This window comes from Protomyctophum parallelum (assembly GCF_964188405.1).
Source record: "Protomyctophum parallelum genome assembly, chromosome: 1".
Classification (NCBI taxonomy): Eukaryota; Metazoa; Chordata; class Actinopteri; order Myctophiformes; family Myctophidae; genus Protomyctophum; species Protomyctophum parallelum.
Genome location: NC_139697.1, coordinates 61,341,178 through 61,356,537, shown reverse-complemented (window position 1 = coordinate 61,356,537; position 15,360 = coordinate 61,341,178). Strand labels below are relative to the sequence as shown.

Genomic DNA, 15,360 nt, shown 5'->3' with positions numbered 1-15,360 from the left:
ATGTCAGTCGCTCTTCGATTTTTCAAAAATAGCAGACCTACAAGCTCGTATCGCGCCACTCGGTGGCGCGATATGAGCTTGTAGATCTGCTATTTTTCAATAGCTAAAGCATAACATGATGCTGACACCAAAATGGGTGCCCGGTCAGAATGGGTTAATCCCTCTCACGGCCACTCGATGAATATCTAATATATCTAATATAACCATTCCCGCCTGCACCCCGCCGCAGTGTTTTCATTTCTGACCAGTCGCCACAAATGTCAGACGGACCACTCCTGCCCACACCAAAATGTCAAGGTATATGCAATATTTCTGTGTAGTCCAAAAACTGTCAAGGACCCACCCCAAATAAAAAATATTACAAACGGATACACAGAATGAGAGTTAGACTGAGATATGGGCATTACAGCACCACGGACAGCGACACAGTGGGCTCGGCTAGCTGGACTGCCTGACAGTAGGTTATTAAATCCAGTTAATATACACATACCTGGCATAAATACATTTTCCCTCAGCATTTAGCCATAAGATAAATGTGTTCATATCAAGCTGAATGAATGCACGGCCATACATGCTTCAGGTGCACTACATCCGGTTTATTGCGGGATTTTGCGGAACCCATTATTGATTTTAGTTTTTCTACTGCCCATTCCTGACCGCAGCTATTTAAAGACCAACAGCAACATTTGCATTGCGTCCCGCAGTTCCTGTCCCAATGCAAGTCTCTATCTTATAGCGTCTTTGTGTAGACATTTAGAGTTTATCAAATCTGTTGTGGTCGATTGTTGGAATGATTGGTTTAGTTGTGTTCTTAGATGGTTAGCACTTTCTGCAGTCATTCATACAGCTTCCAGTTCTTCCACACACTTATACAGTAATTGTATTGCACTACTACAAAAGCAGGAAGGGACTACAATTGCATTGAGTGTGAGCTACTGTATATTTGAGGATGGGGATTTGTCCTTACAAGCTGCGCTCACTTGCATGATCTATCTTTGGGATTCTTCTCACCTTACTCACTGAAGTAAACCGACCACACTGCTTCTGAGGAGGAGCACACAATTTGTACCCCGACATTCAGTAGATTCATAGTCAAATGAATTCCGACTGTGTACATGTCCTTTTTTTAGAATGTGCCTTTTGTATGTGTGTTTCCGTACATGCGTCTGTGTGTTTTCCTACTCCACATGTGTGCATGCTCCCTAAGGGGAGACATGCCGTGCAGGGTGTTATCTACTTCTGCAGAGGGTGACCGCTAATCGCCAACCCTGACAAACTCTCTGAGAAAGGAGGAGCAGTAGAGAAGGAGAGATGACAAACGGCCAGATGATGCTGGGGTGGGGGGGGGGGGGGTGATTTAGTATATCTTGAGTTTGAGTTTGAGTTTGAATCTTTATTTCGGTCATTTTTACAAAAACAGATAAACAAAAATAGGTTTAAGCAATTTACATTGCTTAATTTATATTACATTAATTAGTCAACGCAGTGACTAGTTCTGACCGAAAAGGTATGGGCTGAAGCATAAAGCTTATTTTGCCCACCTTTTTATATAATACAAATAATAATAATAATAATAAGTCTGTGATTAATTATCACAGTAGCATAATTTATGAAAACACAAATGGGAAGAAAAAAAAAAGAGTAATATCATAGAAATATTACTAAAAACAGAAAAGGAAATATAACAAAAGTAAACAGGATGTTGATTTACATTTGTCATTACATACTATAATATAATATATAATAATATAGATATGAATATAAATATAAACTTAAATATAATTATAAATAGAAATAAATATAACCATACTTATCTAAATGTCTATACATGAAAATGTATACATATTTGTTTTTGTTTTCTTTTTTACAAATATATACAGCCAAGCACCCATTCAACCGTTTTCTCATTTATGTCATATATATCTATATATATGGAGTCATATATGTCAATTATGACTCCATTGAGTAACCACAGAGGGTCTTTGCATCCCCCTGAACCCAGACCCAGACTTAATTTGGGACCTGCAAGGCCTCCCACCTGGACCAGCGACAGCTCGTAAACCCCCCATCGGCAGAGATACTGACAATGATGGGGAGCCAGCGAAGACAATTTGTGATGTCATGGCATTCTTTGCCACTGTCAGAGTCGCTTTTGATTCATCTTGTGCCACTCTACATTGAGCATTCAGTATGTGTATATTTAGTTTATTGGTCGCCTGCGTGTGTCAATTGTGTCAGGTGTAAAAGAGATCAGCTGTTATTAGCTAAATCACAAGTCTTGCCCACGCTGAATGAATTTGTAGAAGGCTCATGCTGCAGATGGGCTGACTTAGCTGTTAGCTACGTGTTGCTTCTGTCGCCTGTTGACACAGAGATCAGAGGGGCTGTGAGCGAGGCGGAGATGGCATCAGGAAGGCACCACCGGATGAAGGGAAGCGGGGAGACTCGGAGGCGAGGCTATAGTACACACTGGTTGACTTTGAACACATTTCTAAGGCATGCAATGACACACCGAGTTAGATTTGCATCATGTTTGGACAAAATCTGTTATATAAAAAATAAAGTTTATAAAAAATTGGCTCTATAACAGGCTGATCTGAAATATTTGGGCCATAATAGTTCCGCTCTGGCATCCAGGGGGAGTGTGTGCACAGTTTCACTTTGATCGGGCCAACTGTGCCGGACATTAGCTATTCACAGACGGACGGACGGACAAACACACATACATACACGGGCATGGACAAGGGACAGACGGACAAGGGGCAAAAGATAGTCTGGGTTTTAACCCATTCTGACCTGAGATCAGATTCATACGAGGTTTCCGCCAGACACACACTGGTCTGATTAACCCATTCTGACCTGAGATCAGATTGTAGAAATGTCAGTCGTTCTTCGATTCTTTCAAAAATATGAGCTTGTAGATCTGCTATTTTTAAATAGCTAAAGCATAACATGATGCTGACACCAAAATGGGTGCCCGTTCAGAATGGGTTAATATAGATTGTGCATGCATGCAGTTATACTCGTCTACTGACAGGAATAGACATGTCAAATTCATTGCTTTATTCTGACTCCAGAAAACAATATCCTGATGGAAGTTATATCTTATATCTTATAGTATAAACAAATGGAAATATTCATGGAGTCTTTTGACATTTTCGAAATAATTGTATTAGGCTGTGATGGTGATGGATTGCATATTGTCTGCTGGGTAGAAGGCATCATATTCAAATAGATTTCTCCTTTATAAAGGGCTTAGTGACTGGTGAACTAATTTAGGCAGAACATTATACATAATGCCAGTTTCTGTACGCTAGTAAATATATTTACTGCACAAACACTGTGATTCTCTGAACCAGCAGAACCACGATATAGTTCAGATCGATGCTTTTGAGGAAAAAAGAAAAAGTGGTGCACTGTCAAAGAGTGACAGACAAATGGTCAAGTGTCACAGTCCCTGGAAGAGCTGATGAGATTGATTTTAAAAAGAAAAGAAAAACAATACATCATATAAAGCACAGTTGTACAGTACAGTACGGGACGTGTATGGATTATGAGCTGCGTTTGAAGTACTGCAGCGTGCCCTATCAGCATTTTACCTACAGTAGCGCAATACAACATTGCATACCGCAGTACCTTTCAGTCACAGCAGGCAGCGAATGACATTTCTATTTCACATAAATATAATGGCTAGAGGAAGTAAGGAATTCTTATCCGATGTTGTTGAGCAGAATATACCAATTTAAAGAGCACTGTTAATGTTGCAAATGCAATATTATTGTGCTCAGAACATGGACTGAGCGTAATAATAGTAATATACAGTATATCACATTTATATTTGTATACTTGTGTTTAGCTAATATTCCACTAATTTATAACGGAATGAAAGCATAATCAGAATAAAGAAGTCACACACAGATCATAATTGAGACTGAACTGATCCAATGTCAGATGCTTTCAATCCAGGGGTGATGTGCTATTCTATCAAGAAAAATAATAGTCCCCACTCCCCAGCAACCATTTAACGCTTTGATAGTTTCTCTCTGTTTGGAATAACTTTATCCTTATTCCTTTCTGTATGTTCTAATGGTGAACTCTATTCTTCAAAATAATGGTGCTACAGTGCCAGCAGATGAGGCAGATGTTACTCTGAAAAGCCCCGCCTTCGTAACCTGACGCTGCCAGATGAGGGCGGTATTGGGTAACCATGTTCCCCAACACAGCACTCATCTGGGATCTCTCAGGCAGTTGAGCTGACAAAAATCCGTTCCGTACCGGACCAATCAGCGTGAGCTAAGGGCGGGACATGGGCGAAACCGGATGTGAAGCTATATAGACACGTCAATATGATTGGTTGTGTTTGCACGCCCACACGGTGATAGACAGACGGTCCAATCATCCAATCATCTACCAAGTATCTTGAAAAAAAGGAACAGCCCCGTCATCGAATTTGCTTCCCCGATCCCAGATCCCAATAAGCTGTGAAACAAATTTGTGTAGCAAGCTTCTTGGATCTGGCAGCGTCAGGTTACCGCCTTCGCGGGAGGCATAATCTTCCGTTCTTACTTCACGCTGATTCATCTATAAAGACTCTCTAGAAGCGTTAATATTCCAAACGAGATGCTTCCTGAAGTCAGTAATGAAGACGGAACATTGCACTTTTGGTCAAAACCATGAAGAGCGTAACAAGGAAGTGAATGATTATCATACTGTATGAAAGATGGATTTTACGTGATGATCACAGGACATAACACACATATTCAAATCCATAATGTTAATTTATCCATTGTAACTCAGAGTGTAACCAAATGGCGTGTTGTAACAGAAGTGACTTGAGTCCGTGTGAAATGATGGACAGGAGGAAATAATCGGACTTGATTTTTCTCCAAGAGATATTTTATAAACTAGACTGGCTGCCTCCCTGAACCATATTCGTTGATTATATTGGCATGACTTTTTTGTTTTGATTCCCTTTTGATGAATATAGTTCAATGCAGCGCAGAACTCAACAGCAGCCATAGTTATGAGGCCTATAATAGGAGTGAAATATCAGTCTTCCAGAGGCTTCTGACCTCCACCGTTGGAGCCTGTGTGGGCGGCCGCCCTCTGATCAACTGATAACTCTGCTGTGATGGCTGTCACGAAGGAGCTGCCCATGGTGAGGTCCTCATCTGCCCACAGCCATGCAGCTCCCACTGAGCCACTAAACTTTAACTGTCTCTAATTGATTCTGTCACCAAAAGGGGGGGGGGGGGGGAGAGAGAGAGAGAGAGAGCAAGCAATTGCAAGAGGCAGAGCAGGTGACTGGCATATCCTTTTAAATACAAGCCTAGTCGAATTCCCCTCCTAAACAAAATGAAAGGGCGCTGTCAAATGCATTCACAGAGAAGATTGCGCGGTAGAACGCAAATGTCACTATCAGCCAAGAGGTCAAAGGTCCACAGCAACTCCAGACCTGAGGCTGTCATTCATCTCTTTCTCGGTGCACGGCACCTTATCCGTACCGGTAGGCCTATATCTGCTAACAGATTTTAAACGCTGTAAAGTCGTTAGGCGTTACAGGCCCACACTGTGCGTGTGCGTGTGTGCGCGTGATATATAGTGATTGGCTGAACAATGTAAATATTTTTGTTTATAGCATAACAAATGACCCGTTTTACTTTTAGTGATTGCATTTACGATTCAAAAATGATACACGTGGTGTTCATTTGTGAAGACTACCTTTGCTGAACACAATATATAAATATGTAAATGCAATGTGAAAAGCCAGAACAAGAGGACAACGAAACCGTGGCAAGCTACAGTAGCAGTGAGCTTTGTCTTTATGTGAAAAATGAGTATAAGAAGAGTGTTCTGAGGAATGAGTGATTGTGGTGGCTTTGCTTGTATGGTGTAGGTCGGAGGAGGATCTGACTGAATGTCTTTGATGACTTTGTATAACCTTGGACCGATCGCTATCGTTGTCCACACAGACGGACACTGAAGAGCAAGCTCACGTATTGATATTACTACCTTTGTCTATGTGCTTAATTGAAACAAAGGCTTCCCGGTTGATACCCTTGTGACCCTTTGCCGTTTATTATTTACGTATTTAATTCTTCAGCCCTCACATTTGCAATGGGGTGACGCTAACGTGGCTGATTACACACACACACAGGCTAATACAAATCCTACTGGATCGGATTCCGACCAGCCCCGCCCCCATTGTTCTTCTTTATAGCGCTGGGAAAAGGAGCATCAGTCAAGTATATTAGCTGGATCCTATTACTGTCACCAGATTGCCTCTCTGAGCCATCTTAAAGAGCCCCCAGACAAAACTTCCTGTCATGTTAATCCAAGCTTTAATAAATAGAGGGCCGTGTAACCATATTCAAATTGGGGCTCCTGTACTCGCGCTGACAAAGAGAGACGAGCTATCACACATGACAGATGACAGTGCTTTGCGCGTTGAAAAGGAGAAAAAAACTTTGGTTTTTATTGGTTTTCATTCACTCCCATAGTGTAGAGAAAGAGAAATGTCATATTATTGAAAGGGCCTTCAGAAGGCCTTCAAAGGCTTAAGCGTAATCTAACAAAAACCACTGCAGGTATTAGGATATTTGCCATTGTGAGTGGAATGAATGCTATTCAGCTCAAGCCAACACATTTATTTAATCCTTCATCTTCACGCATGGGAAGGTTCCCATTCAAAAAGATGGCAAACAAAGCCTCTTACTCTAATGATGAGTTTCAATGAGGAAGCGGACACTAACCTCTTCACTTCATTGCCAGTTGGGAGGTGAGGTGACAAAGATACCTTCAGGCAAGTGTTTCACCGTTATTTTGTTATTGCTACCGAAGGTCGCGGTTAACTATGAAACCATGCGTTTCTGTCACAACATCTAACTCGCTCAATCTGTCCCTCACAATCCCCATATACGGGAATGTCCCCATATATGGTCACGCATTGTGATATCACGTCTAGTCACGTCTCCGAGACACACTATATATGGCCAGGAACCCTGGTTTGTCATTCTGCATTTCCCACTGCCACCCTTAGATCTCCATATATGGAGCTGACCTGTTCTGACATTCCATATCTTGATCTGACCTCATCACACCCTGTACACTCAAGACACGCTCCATATATGGCCAGTGCACTTAAGGGCGAGGTCGCTTCTCGCCCTCAGGTGTCTTAAAAATAACTGAAAATAGCCGGTCGACACATTGTGGCACGTTGTGAGCCTGTCGGTCTGCCATTTTCCACGAACGCTTTCTCAATAATTCCGGAAGTGGATCCTCTCAGTTGTTTGTATTAGGAGTAGCATTGCACTGTAACTACTTGTGTAACTGTGATAAACATCATAAGACGTGTTTAATACTGGAAAAGGTTATAGTCACGGTATAACACCGAAGCTGCTTTGAAGTTTTCAGTTCCTGTGAATTCTCGCTCTGAATAAAAGTACTATATTTCAGCGACATTTAACAGCTGCTACTTGGGTCATAAAAGGCATATAGTGTCACACTAACAGATATATATGGTAAGATAAAGCGTCATTGATCCCAAGGGGGGAATTCAGATATGGGTAACAGACAGGGCAGGGCACAGGTAAGAGTAAAGGCTTTTCCTGTGTTATTAGATTGTGTTCAGTGAAGAAGAAATTGGTCTTGACTTGCTGTGTGTGTAAATAACATGGCTGGTTTATTATTTATTAGGTTGTTATGTTTTGACGGGACACAGTGCCTACTGTGTTGTTGTTAATGTATTATAAATACATTTGTAAGATGTGCACACAATGCTTGATGGTTTTGTGAGGTACCGCACGCAATTCTGAACGGATTTCCATCATTCAAATGTCTCTATAATCTGCAACGTTTGATTGTTAGTTCCTTCTGTCAGTTGTGTTTTTATCATCAGCCAATTTAAGTACCACTTGAAATGTAAGTGCCATCTTAGAGAGAGAGAGAGAGAGAGAGAGAGAGAGAGTTATTGGCTGTGATACAATGTCTACGTCTCCTCTCTGACCAAGAGATGTAGCCTAGTAATTGATTATGTTTTAAAATGTGATTGTTTTGTTATAGTGTTGCTGTCCATGGTGCTGAGAGAACACAGGAAGAGTCTGTAGGATCTACTGTATAGAGTGTGATTATAGGGTGATATAACTGTGTGTAGAAGAGACGGGTGCTGTTGTGATCTTTATTTTCCAAACCGAGACATTTAATTGAATCGGGGGATACCAAAATATTCTATTGTTGACAGTTGTAACGGAGACGGTGGAGCAGCGAAAGCAAACTGCAAAATGTGGATGATGATAACGGACCATTTGAATTCCACACAGGGTTCGGGCGGAAGAGGGACAGTGTGGGGCAAGTGACAATGAGGTGGAAGAATTTGAAAGGGCAAGCCACCAGACAGCAGACACCACGGCCAGGCCCAAAACCCACAGATAGCCAAGAAACCATCAAACGGTGTAGAACTAGAATATGCAGTTACTTTCCAACACTGCAGCAAGGTCTGATGACACACTGCAAGAGCCACCTTGAAGGAAAACGTGTGAAGTGCAACAGACAACCAGAGCAGAGATGTTCAAATGCCCATGAGACACTGTTGAACCGTGGAACATAGAGGGCAGAGATATGCAGATCCGTCTGGGAAATGAACAAATACAGCTGTGGCTGCTTCACACGCACGCAAACACGCGCGCACGAGCGCGCACACACACACACACACACACACACACACACACACACACACACACACACACACACACACACACACACAGTATATAGTAGATTTACCCTTTATGTCCTTTGCAACCAACTCATACTTGGAAACCTTGTTCTCAAATTCTGCTTCATTCTGTGCTGTCTTTCCAACCTCCATGACCTATTTCCAACTATCTAGTCTTTCCATCCCTTTCAGAATATCTTCTGACCCTGACCATCTATGATCATTACTATGTTGACATTTTGTGGAAAGACTTAAGAGAAAGGGCGAGTACAGTTGTTTGAATTGGATTTGTGCTTTGTTTGAAATCCAGCGTGATCATTTCAGTCCTTTGATTTATTGTCATAAGGGTCCATTTTTACTTTTTCAAGTACACACAGGCGAGAATGCCAATTGACTTGGCCAGTGCATAGGCATCGTTCCAAATGAATCCTCTGTGTTAAACGGTTTGCTCCTGGGCACATGGTTTGCTCACCTCTGCAATTACTGTTTTAACCCATTCTGGGCGGGCACCCATTTTGGTGTCAGCATCATGTTATGCTTTAGCTATTGAAAAATAGCAGATCTACAAGCTCATATCGCGCCACCGAGTGGCGCGATACGAGCTTGTAGGTCTACTATTTTTGTAAAAATCGAAGAACGACTGACATTTTTAGAATCTGATCTCTGGTCAGAATGGGTTCATCAGACCAGTGTGTGTCCGGCGGAAACCTCGTATGAATCTGATCTCAGGTCAGAATGGGATAAGGGAGGTGTTTACTTTCTATGGATGCAGGCAGGCATAGTCCTTTTTGAAAGAAACAGGAGGACCTCTGTAGTGTGGAGAGGAAAGCCCCGTTAACAACATGACTCCATAATGAGTATTGTCCTGCACCACGGCGTGTGTCATTGACGGACAAGGCCAAGGTTATGAGCACCTCTAGAAAACTCACAGCATACTGTGTTGACTTGAAAAGCATCAGTGAGGCATGACCAAGCTCTCCATCCTACCAAGGCCATGTAAAAGCACCAGATTTCATCGCTTAAAAAAAAAAAAAGTTGTCATTTTTGGTTTTTCCATGGTCGGCAATAAGCCATTTTTCTTCAGGTTCACGGTCAGGTTTATTTCATTGTCATATGTATAAATACAGCGTATGAATACAATGAAAATCATTGTGCTCCAAGCACTCTCAGTCTTCAGACATTATACACAAGAATAGTGCAAACAAACAGTAGTGCAAACAGACAAACAAGAAAGTGCAAGCTTTGTCCAGCGTCTACACAAACCCATTTGGCCAGTGTTCGGGGGAAGCAGGCCAGGCCGGGGAGGGTGATCAAAGTCACTACAAGTGATTCTAGGATGAAGGATCTACATGCTCCCAGTGTGGGCTCCTCACTAGTCGTAGGTCAGTAGTGACAACACAGAAATGTGTGTGGGGAGGATCAATTGGCATATAATGACTTAATTGGGGAGAAAAAGACGCTTAAAAGCAACAAACGCACTAATATATATATATATATGAGAGAGAGAGAGAGAGAGAGAGAGAGACTATATAGATATATAGAGATATTTTATAGATATAATATGCATAAAAATGAAGATGTGTATGACAGCTTTGTATGAATTGTATGAACATGTTTGGGAGGCATACAAGTGGTGTTATGTTTGGTTTTGACACACTAGGAATGCTGCATCTTTAAATACTTACTACACAAGGGCTTAACCCATCTTGGGCGGGAACCCCTTTTGGTGTTAGCATTATGTCATGCTTTAGCTATCGGTAGCGCGCCACCGAGTGGCGCGCTACGAGCACAAATGTGGCACAAATCTTTGAATATAGAGCGTTTTTCTTATTTTGACGTCAGGCATAAATGGGTTAAGAGTATAATTCTGGAGACGTTACTCGATCACAGAGAGGTCTCGGCTGGCTCTCTGGGTAATGTATCACAGTTCTATGGCAGCTCTTTGTATCGTGGCCTCAGAAATGAAGGGCTTTCTAATTGCGTAGTCGTCGTTCCGAAGGCTACTCTCATTGCCATGAGAGAATACACGCCAACCGTTACAACAGTGCTCGCAGGCATCCTGACATGACATGCAAAATTCCCTGTTAGAATATACATCACTTTCACATCACCATAGCGACCTCCTTGGATGCTGAGCAGGGGACCTCATGAATATGTAATCCTGACAGATTTGAGGAATTGTCTTTTTCAAATGTTGCTCTCAAGCCATTTAGTTAATGTCAACAGGAAGGAAAGTTCCTGGAATAAGTGGTGACATTCTGCCTGTGGCGACTATCATTAGTAATTACATATGCAAGGCTGCCCCAAAACCACTAGAATAAAAAATAAATTCAGTCACTTTCGTTGCAAAGTTAGGTGTCATAAAAACAGATGAATCGTATACTGTAACTTGCGCTTTTATGTTTAGTAGTAATTCCTTATGCAGTTTTGTGTGATCGCTCGCACACACACGCACGTGCACACGCACGTGCACACACACACACACACATACACACACACACAGTTCCAATATATACCAGTAAGACGCCTGAGGGCGAGAAGCAACCTTGCCCTAAAGGGTGAGGTCGCGTCGCAAATTTGAATGGACAGGTATGAGTCAAAAGGCAGGAATGATGGACATATATATATATCCATATATGGATATCTAAGGGTTTGAGGTCAGATGAGTTGCTAGCCAATATTGATGACATCAGGGATCTCCATATATGGGCTTAACCCATTCTGACCTGAGATCAGATTCATACGAGGTTTCCGCCGGACACACACTGGTCTGATGAACCCATTCTGACCTGAGATCAGATTCAGGCATAGTCTGATGTCAGATGATGTCACGATGACCTGGGCACCTGTGGGCTTGCCTGGGGTGTCCTACCAACCAACACACACTGACGGGCAATGCTGTGGTCACAATAACTTTTCTCCTGATTAGGTTCACCAATGTAAAAAAGACTTCCGTTTGGAAGAGAAATAATGTGCCTTGCTTCATTGAACACGGCTTGCTTGGTCTCAACTGTGCATTGAACATGAGAAAAGTATTGTTATGTATAGTCTTTTACTTCAGAATTCAGAATCAGAATAGCATTTTGTGGAGCTAAAGTTTGGCCCTCTGCTCCTTGTTAAAGTGACAGTTGTAAAAACCACTCGAGCGTGGATGCAGCATGTTGCAGCTTGTGGTTTCAAGACAATGACTTGACTTCCTCCGTAGAAGAATACTTGAAGGCTTGTCACTTAACATTGGTTCATTCATTGTCACTGTCATATCTGTGTTAATTGTCCGGCATTGTAAAAGAACATTAGACACCATTGAAGCCGGGGAGAATGCAAACAGTGGCTTTTAATGTATCCGGAAAATAATATTTTTAAGTGCACATATTTATTATAATAATGTTGATCTGTCGATTGGTCCAAAGTTAAAATGTCTCAAAACTTGAATATACAAATAATACAAAATCGAAATGGTCAACTTTGGCTAGAATGGCCACTTCACCACTCAACACTCCCACCTTACACCAATGTTAGCAAGCGGAGGAACATGCACTAAAATGCATAGGTTGTACTGGACAAAACAAAACTACGCACCTTCTGAATAATGCTCGAGAGGTGTTTGAGTGCATATGATATACCACACACTGAAATGGACTTTTGCCCTTTTCTTCATTGTGACAAAAGGCCAGACACTTCACTGGAGCTCCCAGTCCCTTTTTACATATAGTGATAAGACAGCCATTATCCTCTGAACCTTTCTTCTGAGCTTGGAGAAAAAGGAAGAGTGAAGAGAAGAGAGGGGGGTGTTTTCTTTTTTTGGGGCGGGTTGGGAGTCACAGAAAGACTTATTCCCTGGAGTGAGCCTCACTTCTGCATGAGGGTCTTTTTGTGAGCAGCAAAGAGGTCCTTAACCCTCTCAGATGGAGCCACACTGTGTTCTGCTTGAATAACTGCCTTGAAAAGCCTTGAAGCACAGATGTTTCTGTAGAGTGAGTGAGTGAGTGAGTGTGAGAGAGAGAGAGAGAGAGAGAGAGAGAGAGAGAGAGAGAGAGAGAGAGAGAGAGGAGAGAGAGAGAGAGAGAGAGAGAGAGAGAGAGAGAGAGAGAGAGAGAGAGAGAGAGAGAGAGAGAGAGAGAGAGAGAGAGAGAGAGAGAGAGAGAGATGAGAGAGAGAGAGAGAGAGAGAGAGAGAGAGAGAGAGAGAGAGAGAGAGAGACATGATCCAACACTGCCTTATAGAGTACATCTGTGTTCAACAGAGTTAAACTGGGATTGGTGGGGGAGGTGGTATAGCATAATTACTGTCCCAATAAGTGCCATGTACTGTATCATCATTTTATGCTTTCAAAATATACATTGTAGCAAATCTTCAGTATGAGTAAAGTCCAGACATTGGCTGAATTAAATATAATATTGTAAAGAAGACTTAAGATCTTGTAAAATGGTGCAAACATGCAGTTTCATTGCTAATTTGCTAGTTTCCAACCAACGAAGATCTGTCATTTATTTTCACACTGGGCGTGAAAATCTGTGTGGGTCTTAAAATGAGGTGTGGTTGGCTGCTCTGACTTGGGGCCCTATCTTGCACCACCCCTTATCCATTTATCCACTTATTTGCTTTTTTTATGCTATTTTGAAAAACCTTTTAAAATAGTTCAACTAGCCAATCTACATTGACATGTTGTGAGCTTGTAGATCGGCTATTTTAACTATTTTAAAAGGTTTTTCAAAATTGCTAAAAATGGCAAATAAGTTTATGGATAAGGGGTAAGGGGTGGGGCTCAGCGCTGCATTGCCTTGCTATTTAAAGTGTACATTAAATAATAGATTTAGAGTGTGTTACACTGCTGCTTGCAATCCAAATTCATCTAAATTCAACACATCACCCACGTTTAATGATCTGGACAAAAATATAGCCTATTGCATTGTTGGCACCAGTCAACATGTGCTGGGAGGCACCACAATTTTAAATACTTTTCATGCTCAGAAACGGCAAATAAACCATTTTTTCAAGTATTTTATTTGGCGCCTGATGGAGGGGAAAGGAACTGGTTGGAATAACGTGTTCCTTCCACGCGCTACGTCCAACCAGGGAAACTCCCCCCTGTCAGGTGTAAAGGAGCAACTTGGACACTCAGGCATGAAGGAAGCATGAGTTCAAGTCCGTTGCTCTCCCCTTGTCCCCCATATATGGGGACTTTGGTGGAGGGTGTGTAGAGCCCAGGATCACATTAGATGATTGACCAAGGGTGAAAAATGGGTTACAAAATCGTGGGATAAAAATATATTAGAAAAAAAAGTATTTAATTTGTCATTATTACTAAAATATATAGCCTCGTATAAGAATATGACTTTTGTCAATGCATTTTTATCAATCAATCAATATCTTGATTTTTTGTGTTTACACAAACACTCAAAACCATTCATTGTAATGACATTCAATGTATTGTGTTAGGATAATGTTTACACAAACCCTCAAAGCTGGACATAGGAAGGGCTAGCGGCCCTCAAAACTGGCCTCAGCAGCTTAGTTAGTCAGATTATCTATAAAGTCACAGATAAGCTTCACTAAAGACTTGATCTTTCAAGTGATCTCCGTTTCTCCCTCACTGAAACCGTCTATGGTATGAAACGTATTCAATGTGCGCGAGTGAATTCACGACGGAGGATAATTAATTACTACAAAGGGACTTATCAGTAACTGGAATAGATAGATGCACGTTGCTGCAATTATTGCCAACGGTATTTCATAATCTCTTTTGGAATTATTGCGAGGGAGGCGCGTTGTAGAAAATGGAAAAAAAAAGAAACAACACTGGCAGCCGTATTCGATTTTGCGAGCCGTGCAGTGCATACAAGGATTGTACAAACCCCCGTGCCAGCATCCTGAATGGCAGTAGGTTGGCATGGACAATATGCCAGGCATCTCTGGCTCGCCCGCCGTCCAGACGCTTCCCTTTTTATCCAATCTAGACAGTTCGGCCCCGAGCTATAGTCCACTCCTCGGCCCTCACCTGGCTTCTCCAAGCCTCCGCTTTATAAGCCAACATGCAGAAAAGCAAGCATGCTCACGCGTGCCACACACACACACGCGCACACACACACACACACACACACACACACACACACACACACACACACACACACACACACACACACACACACACACACACACACACACACGTACGTCCTATGCAGAGACAAATCCTCCCGAGGGCACAAGAGGCTCCCTGTACAGTACATCACCTATGGCGACAGTAAACAGAGTGCAAGCAGCATCCTGCCCATCTCTAATTCTCTATGTCTCTATGACTACTTCTGTTCTATGCCACTCGGTCTTCTTTATCCATTCTGACTGAGATCAGATTCATACGAGGTTTCCGCCGGACACACGCCGGTCTGACGAACCCATTCTGACCTGAGATCAGATTCTAAAAATGTCAGTCGTTCTTTCGATTTTTTTTCAAAAATAGCAGACCTACAAGCTTGTAGCGCGCCACTCGGTGGCACGCTATGAGCTTGTAGATCTGCTATTTTTCAATAGCTAAAGCATGACATGATGCCGACACCAAAACGGTTCCCCGTTCAGAATGGGTTATTACACCCCCGACCCCACCCCACCCCCCCAACCAGACAAAATCACCAGCCAAATGAGCTTGCCTCAAT

The 15,360-nt window shown here is 42.2% G+C and overlaps 1 protein-coding gene across 1 annotated transcript in view; it reads left to right on the top strand.

Moving 5' to 3' along the window:
• The window catches only part of LOC310869531 (RNA-binding protein Musashi homolog 2-like), a 295,317-nt gene that overhangs the window by 137,043 nt on the left and 142,914 nt on the right, over positions 1 to 15,360 (top strand).